General features: G+C 36.3%; 1 long non-coding RNA gene across 1 annotated transcript; it reads left to right on the forward strand.

The window, feature by feature from the left end:
- Positions 1–2104: 2104 nt before the first annotated feature.
- Positions 2105–4091, forward strand: LOC126682492 (uncharacterized). Its single transcript, XR_007641455.1, has 3 exons — positions 2105–2249; positions 2340–2414; positions 3297–4091. It is a non-coding gene; the product is annotated as an uncharacterized LOC126682492 (long non-coding RNA).
- Positions 4092–12487: the final 8396 nt, after the last annotated feature.

Below are 12487 nucleotides of genomic sequence, written 5' to 3' on the forward strand. Positions count from 1 at the left end.
CTTTCTTTTGGTTCAGGGCTTTCACAATTCTAAGTGTGATACGTCCTTGTTCATCTACAATACTGGTTCTATTATGTTAAACCTTCTAGTATATGTGGACGATATTATTCTCACTAAAAATAATTCCCACGCCATCAAGAAATTCATTCTTCAATTGTCTACTCGTTTTTTACTCAAGAATCTTGGCCATCTTAATTGTTTTTGGGGTGTTTAAACTACTCGCACTACTCAGGGATTATTCTTGTCGCAATGTAAATATGTTCTTGATCTTCTTCATAAGACTAACATGGATGAAGCTAAGGAAGTTAGTACTCCTTTATCATCATCCTGAAACTCTCAAGCTTGTCGATGGATCATCCGCTCACGACCCAACTGAGTACCGCCAAGTTCTAAGATCATGTCAACACATGTCTCTTCCACGACCTGATATCTCATTTGTTGTTAATAAACTCTCTCAATTTATGCATCGACCCTCTACAACTCATTGGAATGCTGTCAAACAAGTGCTCCGCTACTTAAAAGGTACAACTCATTATGGAATTTTTCTATCGAGTAGCTCACCTTCTTGTTTACATGCCTATGCAGATGCAGATTGTGCTGGTGACACTGATACATGTCACTCCACATCAGCTTATGTTGTTTTTCTTGGCACTAATCCAATCATTTGTAACTCAAAAAACAGTCAATTGTTGCTCGCTCGACAACTGAGGCAAAATACAGGGTTGTTGCCTCTTCTGCGGTTGAGGTCAATTGGTTAACTAATCTTCATCGAGAACTTGGTGTTTCCTTCCCATCTTCACCAACAATATATTATAACAATATTGGTGCCACATACCTGTGTTCCAATCCATTTTTCCACTCTCGCATGAAGCACATTGTCATCAATTTTCACTTCGTTTGTGATCAAGTCCCTAATCATCTTCTTCAGGTATCTCATGTTCATACCACTGGTCAGCTTGCTGATTACTTGACTAAACCCCTTGCACGACAACAGTTTCAGCAACATCGTTCCAAGCTTAGTGTCCATCCTGGACCCTCACGCTTGCGGGGGCATGATAGAGCACCAACTTATGAAAGCAAATAATTAGGAAATTTTTATTATGTATAATCTTGCATTTCCATAACTACTGTAGAAGAATATATGCTATAATCATACCTTATATATTTTGTGATTTAGTTTTCATTAATAAGTTCCTAATAGAAAACTAAGATTTTTAATCTTGTAAATATTTAGAACCTATCAATAATACAAACACAACTTTTCTCATCTAAATCACTCAAATTCTACTAGTAATCTTCTCAATAATAACATTGTAATAAATAATTCTATTACTCTTTCTTTAAACACCTATTAATGCACTAAATTTATTTGAATACATGTTTATTTCTTTTTTTAATATTTCTTTTTTTGGTGAAACTCTTTCAATGTTAATTATGTTTTTTTATATTAATTGCACCATTTGTAATTTTATCTATCATTTTAATATACATAAAAAAATCCAACATTATTTTTGAAAGTAGCCATAAAAACGGAAAAATCAAACATATTGGTTTATATAATTTTCGATTAACGTAAATATAAAATTAATAAATAATTTATAATTATAAAAAATATAATCTAATCAATCATACTTTTTTTATAGAATTTTCTATTAGCATTATTATAAAATTAACGTGTTATTTATAATTACGAAAAAATTTATAATCTAATTGATTACTCTCTCCATCCCAAAATAACAGTATGTGTAATGACCCCAAAAATTTGAAAATAAGAAAATCGTGCCACAAGTCCTAAAGTTTCGCAATTCGGACCAAGTAGGTCGAAAATAGACAACGACATGAAAATTAATAAAATATGTTTGGGAATAATTATAATTCAAAGTAAGAATTATTACTATTAATAATAAGTAAGGACTTGTTGGATAATGAAATTCTAAAGTCGTTTTGATAATTAAGTAGTCGGAATGGCGAGTAAGTAAAATTGGATTCTTAGCTTATTAAATGAGATAAGGAGGCATAAATAAGGGGGCTTAATTGGTACTATGTCAATCCTATATTTTTAAGATAAAAATCAAATGAAATAAGAAAGAAGAGAAGGAAGCAAAAATCCCGCATCTTCATCCTCCATGAAAATTTCATAACCAAACTTCAAATCCTCATATCTCTTTCGTTTCTTAACGGAATTGAGCGATTCTCGCGGCCATAGAATGAGGAAAGGATCCTCTAATGGATTAGATATTCAATTTAAGGTAAAGTGGAGTGTTTCTAGTTAGGGTTTACTGAAATTCAGTTCGGTTTTTAAAGTGATTTGGGGATTTTTGTGATGATGATATGTTTAGGTGATCTTGAGCTTACAAGAAGGATTTTCATGGTGAATTTGGCGGATTAATGCTTCAGCATGGGGTACCTTCAAGGTAAGGTATATCTCTGAAATTATTAAGTAGATATTTATGAGTTTGGATGATGTTTGGTGTGTTGTATTCAATAATTTTATGCTTAAGATAAGGTGTTGTGATTGATGTTATGGCTATAGAGTTATGCTGTTTTGATTGAGTTAAGACCTTGAGTTGTGTATGTTATAACACATGTGGTGGCTGGTGTATGTTAAGAAGAAAGTATGTTAGTAATCAAGGTGTTAGTATTGATATGCTATGAGTTAGAGTCAAACAAGGATTGAATGATGATTGATGTAGTTGCTGGAATTTGTGCGCTGCAAAATAGGGGTATTGCGAGGCCAATATCTCAAGTTATGCAACTCCGAATTAAGTTTCGTTTAATTGTACGGAAACTTAAGAGTGTTAGCTAAATATGTTTATCTTTGCGTTTCTGCTAGTTTGGACTCTAAGTTGTCCAAACAGAGCAGAACATTCTGTTGCGCATAACAGTTCTGCGATATATGGACAGCTCAAGTTAGTAACTTATGGGCTAGTTTTCAATACCTTCGGATGCTAGGCTGAGTCTGAGACCTGAACAGAAGTCAAAGAGGACATTCTGAACTTTAAGAATGTCGGTCTCGTTTAGAAATCAGACTATTTTACAGCTAGCAATCGTAAGTGATTTTGATGTAGGATATTCGACAAAACATAATACAAACATAAGAAATAACATTATGAACTTAGGTTTAAATAATAAACCTAATCAACATAAAATATGTATAAATCACATATCAACACGTAAATAGAATGTATCGGGGTTAGACGCGATTATGTGATAAGTTTGGTGTAAGGTTGATTCTCGAGTCTATGTGCTTATCGAGTTAGATTCTTAACTCGATATTTATTTGATATTTGTGATAGGTACGACAAGTCGGTCTATTAACAGACAAGAAGCTCAAGGAGCTTACGCTATTATGAATAAAGGTTTAGGATAAGTAAGCTGTGAGTATATTTTACTTTCTCGCATTATCGTAATTAAACTTATGTTATATACTATATGATTAGTATTTCAATGCATCACATAATTGGTTTGGATTGTGTTGTTGGATTAAATTGGTTAGGATTATAATGTTTTTGCTTGTATTGAATTGTTTATATTGCTTTGTATATGCAACTTGTGAGGTGTATATGGTTCGAATTAGAAATGTAATATGCCTTTTTGGCTATTGGATAGTCATTTGATTTGGTAAATGATGCATTAAAGTATTTGTTGTTGAAGTTGTTTTGAGATTTGGTTTTGTGGCCAAATGGTTATTTAGTTGTGCTTAAATGGTTTGAGATTTATGTTGGTGATATGCCACTCTGTAATGATGTATGTGAGAGGTGCTGAGTTGTGATATGCATATGTGATTATGTGCTGAGATAGAGATATGCACATGAGAGAATATTTTGTTAGGTGTCAATGCGCATGACACCGGGCTAAGTCCTGAACGATGGTCGGTGAAGGGAGAAGGGTCGAGCCTGCTAATGAAGTAGAAGGGTTAAATGTCAGGTGGCCTAGAAAGAGTTTGGCTAGGCTATAAGCCAGTGTTGTGTTCCGGGTTACAGACCTAGGGTTTGGTGAATTATTACAGAGATGGATATCACAATTGTTGAAATGATGTTCATGTTATTATGAGTTTTATAGATGTTGAGAATATTGAATATGCCTTCTTTATTTCTATTGATTACGATTGTAGATTGCTTATAAGTGAATATTGATGTTACTCATGTCACAGCTAGAACCTTTGGTTGGGTGTGTATGGGAGATAAAATGAAAATGAGTATGAATTAAGAATTTGAGATTTATCCAGTCTTGTAGTGGAGTAAAAGTATATGTATATGAAAGGATTGTGTTTGCATAAAACGTTTTCAAAACGCGATGCTATTTTGATAATAGGGTATGTAACGTATAACTCACTCAGTTTCGACTGACCCCCCAACAATGTTTGGTGCATGTGTCTAGTTTTGGCAAGCCATACTTCTATTCTTATTCTAGAAGTCTGAAGTATGTACGAGATCAGTGGTGCTACAGTAGGGTCAAGTCCTAGTCTATATGGATAATTGTAAAACGGTTTTTATGTGTGCAAACTCTGATACGTATCTTATTTGAAATCCGTTCTTTAAACCGTTTGTTTTTATGTTGGAACGGGTTGTGCTTGGATGTGAGACATCGCATGGTAAGACCCAGGTTCCTATAATACGTTTTCATGATTTGATTTGGACGTGTGAACACGTCAAGCTTTGAGAAGCTTTTATAAAAAATGTTTTTGGTATAAAAAGAATTTGTGTATGTTTGTATGGTTTGATTTCTCGCATTGATTGCAAATAATAAAATTATAATGTTTTTAAAGGCTTGCTACGGGTATTGGAACAACCATTCCCATTCCCTAGCGCCGGTCGCGGCTCGTGATTTCGGGTCGTGACAGTCTCATTCTCAGAATCACAAATATTAAGAAATATGATTATTATTGTGTTTGCACCAAAATTAAAAATATGGCCAAAAGGCCATAAAGCCCATGTTCCTCTAAAAAGATAGAAAAAGCTACTGTGATTAATTGGCCAGAGGTTAACTCCAGAAGTTAATTTCAGAAGTTGACTCCAGAGGTTGACTCCACTTAAATTCAGAAGTTGATTTGACTCTAGAGGTTGACTCCAGAAGTTGATGTCAGAGGTTGACTCCGAAAGTTGATGACCGACTCTAGAGGTTGATTTAAGAGGTTGACTCCAGAGGTTGACCAGTAATTCCTCAGAAGATTCAGAATGCCCAAGTCCATTTTCATAAGGATAAGCCCATATTTAAAGTGGCCATTAAATTGTGTTTTAAATGGCCAAAAGCCCAAGAATACTATTGTTAGAAGGATAAAGCCAAAAGCACGTGTTTTAAAGTGACAGTTCAGGTAACCACGTTTGCAGAAGTGGGGAAGTGTTGCGAAAACGTGTGCAGTTGAAGATGACAAACAGTTTCTGCAAGAGCTAAAGGCTATAATAAAGGAGAAGCGGGAAGGAAAAAGCCCTGATCAATCATTCAAAAAACAAGCCCAAAGGCAAAAACACTCAAACAACTCTGCAATCTAATTTTATTCAATCAGTAAAGAACTTTACGATTTAACTTCTGTATTTTCTACTCAAACACTGTATTTCAAATTTTTTCAATCCGTAAACACATTTACGGTTGAAATTTAGTATTTTTATTCAAGTTCTCAGCATTACTTATTGGAGTACTTGTTATAAGGTCAATAAAGCCCCAATTGCTTATTTAAGAAGTCAAGTTTTTACAAATTGGAATCCGCTTCCTGGCACGCCCGCAATTCACACACTTGTTGTTACGGTTTTCACTACAATCGCAAAACGCCAGTAGCAATTTTTGGCACGCCCAGTGGAACACAAAGAGTTATGCCTAAAACTCGAAGTGAGAAAGGAAAAAATGTTATCGTATCACAGGGATGCAGTGGATGATCCTACTTCTGCACATGTAGGACATGGAGACTATGTGGCTCACATGGTCAGAAATATCCAGAAAGAAAATTTACCTCTCCATGGAGAGGTGAGTGAAGATGTACCACGAGGTTTTGAAAGGCAACAAACACCAACTCGGTGAAATTTTAAGCCGAGATTGGCGGAAGCCCTTGATATGGTGTCAAAGGCCATGGTCGAGATGGATAAGAAGCAGTTCGACATGGAACGCTACTTGGCCGAATTAATAGTTGCTGCGAAATTATCATCCCATGGTGATTTACCAGAGGCTGTTAAAACGGCTAAACAAGATCCTAACCAACTCAGGGGGCAATCATCTGGAAGAGTCCATGAGATTGGAAGCATTATGCATGTACCAATCTCGAACCCATCACCTCCTGAAGAAAGGCATATACCACCTCATAAAAGAAATGAACTTGCTCAAGTTAACTCTTTTAAAATAAATAATCAAACTGGCCAAAATTTCAGGCCGTTTCATAATGCAGGTGCTGTCAATCATCCTTCCATGAAGGATCCAGAGGTTAATGAAAATTATGATCAACCTCTAGGCTTAGGAGGCAATTATTTTCCCCAGAGGAGGAATCCACCTCTGCCACTCCAAGCTCTATTACGGCCACTTGACATGGAGGCCATGAGAGAAGCCGTTCATACTTACATGGATGGTCCAGAGGTTAATCAAAATTATGTCCAACCTCTGGGCACTGGGGTAAACTATTTTTCCCAAGGGAGGAACCAACCTCTGCCACTCCAAACTCTAGCAGAACCATTTGACATGGAGGCTGTGAGAGAAGTCGCTCATCCTTCCATAGAGGATTCAGAGATTAATAAAAATTATGATCAACCTCTGGGCTTAGAAGGCAGTTATTTTCCCCAGGGGAGGAATCCACCTCTGTCACTCCAACCTCTAAGGAGGCCACTTGACGTGGAGGTTGCAAGAGAAGCCATCCAAGAGCTATATGATCCAGGTCTGAGATAAATTGACCGACCACAATTTCACAAACCGTATCTAAATCTTATTGACAAGGGATCGACAGTGAATATTAAACCATTCACCACTACCACTAACATGGTGGAAGTCTGCTATTATGATTCCTACGTTTGCCTCAATTCACTTTACTAAAAAAATAAAAAAAGGCTAACCAAAGGAAAATTAACCTCTAGAGATTCATCAAGATGTTAAAAAGAAAGCAGATAAAATATTGGGATCAACGACTATTGTTCCATACAACAAGCCGTGCTCCTCTATCACTATCGAAGGAATTCATGATTAAGCTCACCTCTAGTGAGTTTGCAGCAGCCGCATCTGCAATTTCGAGGGAATGTATGCAGCATATTATGGAAGAAAATATGGAGGAGAGCAGTTCAGCAGAGGTTCTTGGTGCCGAAGTAACATTTCAAGAAGATAAGCTAGTATGGAAGTTGATTTTACCCCATGTCATTAAAGACGGAGAATTTGGGAAATGGTCTACCAAATGGGAAGGACCATTCTTGGTCCACAAGGTGATGAAGGGGAACGCATACTGGCTATCAAGTCTAGAGGGTGAGCCTCATAAAAATCCATCAATGGAAAATACTTGAAGAAATACACTCCCAACATATGGGAGAAATACAATTTGGAAATAACTTAACGACTTTTAGCAATACATGTACTGCAGATTATGCAAGTGTGACATTATGGCTTTTAGCCAAGTGTATTATTAAAGTCTTAGGAGTTTGGCTATTTTGGCTAAACCAGTACTTTTTCATTAAATTTCCATTTTGACACGAGTTGTAATGTGATGGCTTTTAGCCATTTTTATAATTAAAGTTCTATGAGTTTGGCTATCTTGGCTAAACCAGTATTATTCATTTCCTAAGTTGTAATTTAATGGCCATTAACCATTCTTCTAAAAAAAATAAAAAAGAGGCTATGATTAATTGACTCTGGGAAGTTAATTTCAAAAGTTGACTCTAGAGGTTGACTCCAGAGGTTAATTTCAGAAGTTGACTTTAGAGGTTGAGTCCAGAGGTTAATTTCAAAAGTTGACTCTAGAGATTGACTTTAGAGGTTAATTTCAGAAGTTGACTCCAGAGGTTGATTTCAGAAGTTGACTCCAGAGGTTGATTTCAGAGGTTAATTTTGTTTGACGCGGAAAATGGTATGGCCACTTATAAATGAAAATAGAAAGTTTGTAAAATGATCACCTAATTGAAAAGGACCATTCAAGACACCTTAGGATTGACTGGAAAATTTGCCATGAGATTCCTATAAAAACTCATCTAGCAGGAAATATTTATAGAAGTCTATATGGAAGAGAGGAAGGGATAAGTGATACCCATGAATGGCTGACATTTAAAAAAAATTTAGTTCATCTTTTTCGCTATCCTACTGTCAATTTCCTATTAAAAAAAGGCCATAAGTTCTCTTTGAAAATTCAACAACAACAAAAACGGCCACATAAATGCAAATGCATGGCTGTAAGTGACACATGTGCATTGTTCGTGAAATAAGCCTGGTATGGACATCACATCACTACACAAGTATATGGCAAAAGCCATCTTCATACCGGGAATATAAACACATAGTGAATGCAATGCATGGCTGTACCTGCACGTGAATCTTGGTGTGGAACACAAAAAACAAACAAATGGGGGGATAGCCATCTTTACACCAAGACATTTGAAATTGAAGTTCAGAAAGTACCTGTATGGTGTCCCTGTAATGCAATGCATGTACAAGTGGATATGTGAAAGTGTACGTGTCACAACAAGCAAGTAATGGCCAAAAGGCCGTGTGAGAAAACATGTCCTAATATATAAAGAAAAGCCAAAGGCAATCCCTATGGTTTAACAAAAATTAAAATAAAAAATATAAATTTTTAACCCACGTTCTTCTCAAGAGTTAGAAAGGTCATTGGACAGTGATTAAATGGCCAGAAGCTAACTCCAGAGATTTGGCCAGAAGCGAACTCCAGAGGTTTGGCCAGAAGTTGACTCTAAAGGTTTGACCAGAGGTTGACTCTAAAAGTTTGGCCAGAGGTTGACTCTAAAGGTTTGGCCAGAGGTTGACTCTAAAGATTTGGATAGAGGCTGACTTTAAAAGTTTGGCCAGAGGTTTAAGAGTTTGAATTAATGAGTTATAACTGCTGTGGTGGTGATCATACTTGGTGTTGTCACCAGAGACATCTGAGAGCAGCTGGGCGTAAGCAAGGAGCCGTTGCCATGGTGGAGCATCTAGCAGTTGCTGGATTTGGCGTGGGCTGCCATCCTTCGCTGCAGCCGTTGAAGACGTTAGATTGGAGGAAGCTGGGGATGCGAAGGACGGCGCGAAGACCCCTGAGCCTACTGGAGAGGAGCTGGCTAGATTCGCCGGCGAGTTGGAGCTGGGCGCTGGAGCCGCTGCCACTGCTAGAAGAGAGGACGCCGTCGCTGAAGTCAGCGAGCAGCAGCCGAGCGACGTTGAAGCAACTAACGTGGATAGGGAGGAGTTGCTGCCGAGCTGCTACTTGTTGGTGGCCGGCATCTGGACCTTTTCTCCTTCAAATTTTGACAAATCTTGGGGATTAGTGCTTGGGGGATTAAGAGAGAATTAAATTCAATTTTTGAATTAGGATTTTGTGCCATGGATTTTGGGGAAGAAGGAGAATTGGGGTTTCTTTGATTTTTAAAAGGGTTAATTACATATAAAATCACCACCTTTACACGAATTTTCAAAAATAACACGATCTTTAAAACGTGTCAATTCAGGGCATCACCTTTCATTTCTTTTCAAAAACAACATGGGCATATTTTTTGATAAAATTTTGCTGACTTGGACACCCGATGAGAGTGCCACGTGTCACGCCACGTCAGCAAAAATGCCACTAAAAATGTGCCCGTGTTATTTTTGAAAAGAAATGAAAGGTGGTGCCCTGAATTGCCACGTTTTAAAGGTCGTGTTATTTTTGCAATTTCGTGTAAAGGTGGTGATTTTATATGTAATTAACCCTTTTTAAAAACACCTACACCTTTTGGACTTTTATTTATTTTTGAAATTTTTGAATTTTGAGATTGAAAATTTTGAGTTAATTTTGCTTTAACCTCTAAACAACTTTGAAGCATTAATTTTGGATTCTCAACCTCCCAATTTTTTTTATCAAATTCAGAGAATAACACATTAGACCTAACCATGGTGAAACTTAAAATTAATTTTGGCTAAAAATATATATATATATATATATATATAAATGGCTTTATTTCTTGCAAGCCAATTATATAGGGGCACTGTTTGCACCAAAATTAAAAATATGGCCAAAAGGCCATAAAGCCCATGTTCCTCTCAAAAGATAGAAAAAGGTACTGTGATTAATTGGCTAGAGGTTGACTCCAAAAGTTAATTTCAGAAGTTGACTCCAGAGGTTGACTCCACTTAAATTCAGAAGTTGATTTGACTCTAGAGGTTGACTCCAGAAGTTGATGTCAGAGGTTGACTCCAAAAGTTGATGACCGACTCTAGAAGTTGACTCTAAAGGTTGATTTCAGAGGTTGGCTCCAGAGGTTGACCAGTAATTCCTTAGAGATTCAGAAGGCCTAAGTCTATTTTCAGAAGGGTAAGCCCATATTTAAAGTGGCCATTAAATTGTGTTTTAAATGGCTAAAAGCCCAAGAATACTATTGTTAGAAGAATAAAGCCAAAAAGCACGTGTTTTAAAGTGACAATTCAGATAACCACGTTTGCAGAAGTGGGGAAGTGTTGCGAGAACGTGTGCAGTTGAAGATGACAAACAGTTTCTGTAAAAGCTAAAGGCTATAAATAAAGGAGAAGCAGGAAGAAAAAGTCCCGATCAATCATTCAAAAACAAGTCCAAAGGCAAAAACACTCAAACAACTCTGCAATCTAATTTTATTCGATCAGTAAAGAAATTTACGATTGAACTTCTGTATTTTCTACTCAAATAATGTATTTCTTTTTTCTTCAATCTGTAAACACATTTACGGCTGAAATTTAGTATTTTCATTCAAGTTCTCAACATTACTAATTGGAGTACTTGTGTAATACCCCGTAAAATTGAAGGATTAAATTATTCCACGTAAGGAATAATTTATGGGACCGGGAGACCGTAAATTAAATTTAAGGATAAATTTAATTTATAGTATCTCCGGAAATATAAAATAGTTATAGAAGTTAAAATATAAAATTTGGATATTTATATTTTAACTAACGGGAATTAAGAAATGCTTATAAATTAAAATAGGATAATTTATAAGTCCCGTGTGAATATTTTTGGAGTCAATATTCACGAAATATTTTTAGAAAGTTACCCCTAAAATTTTATAGAATTTGGAAATAGAAATTTTATTAAGTGGGTCTAATTTAGCCCTATTAAATCTTTAATGATTTATTAAAGATAAAATATAAGTCCCGTGAGAATAAAAATTACGTTTTTATTATAATTATGAATTATGGAATTCGTGGTTAAAATTTCATAAAATTTGGAGTTCGTTGTCCGTTTTAGTTACGGACGAGTATTTAAGAATTTGGGTTAAAGTAACGCGTGAATGCCTAGGGACTAGTTTGGATTTTAACCAAACTATATATATGTTTATGAATTCAAATGAATTCATTTGGTTCAGAAGCAACAAAACTTAGGTTTTGTATTCAGAGGAACGGCGACGACGCGATCGACGGTAGGTTCGCCGATTTCGATCCAATTTCTCGTTTCTAACTCAAATTTCTTCGGTAATCCATTATTAATCAAAGTTATAACCGTTATTTTGAATTTGGTTATATAGAAAATGGATTATATTCGAATATATAATGGTTACCGTATCGAATCAAACGAATACGTAATGATTTTACGTTCCGATAGCGGAAATGGATAGATTGGTGTTTGTATATGTGTTTAGGATCGAAAAGTGGCGTTTTAGCACGTCGGAAAGTCCGGAAAATTGAGTTTCCCGGGGCTGTGCACGACTGGTAGACGAACGTGCACTTATAGTACACGAACGTGTACCAGCCATGGTGCACGAACGTGCACCAGCCAAAGTACACGACCGTGTACCAAGTACACGATCGTGTACTAGCCTGGGTGCACGAACGTGCACCCAAGGTGCACGAACGTGTACCAAGCAGCACGACCGTGCACAGGATTGCACGATCGTGCTGCCATGGCTCGAAGGGCGGAGTGTTTTGGGGCTTTTTGCCCTAACTTTCGACGCAAGTAATCGTCGAACTATAGATGATTTAAATGGACTTTAAACCTTAAACCTGGACGTTTAAAGGATTAAAAGAACTTGGATAATTAAGGGAGTTCGATTAATTAAAACATAGAGATGTTTTAATTAGGTCCTCTATTAATCAAAGTGATTAATAGCTAGAGGACTATGAGTTGAGATTAAAAAATGAGTATAGACTAGATATGTTATATGTTTAGTAATGTCAATAGAGAGTCTACTCTTTAGAGTTAGAATTCTTGTTTCAATTGTGTTTAATAATTGTTTTCTAACTAGATCCGACGAGCAAGCAAGCTACCGGACCAGGAGAGTAGAGGGTGAACGAGAACTGTTTTGTGGATAACGGTTTTGTGAGTTCGCATATTTACTTTTGAATATTGATGCCAAAACATTTATAACTAAAA

This window comes from Mercurialis annua, linkage group LG5 (genome assembly GCF_937616625.2).
Source record: "Mercurialis annua linkage group LG5, ddMerAnnu1.2, whole genome shotgun sequence".
Classification (NCBI taxonomy): Eukaryota; Viridiplantae; Streptophyta; class Magnoliopsida; order Malpighiales; family Euphorbiaceae; genus Mercurialis; species Mercurialis annua.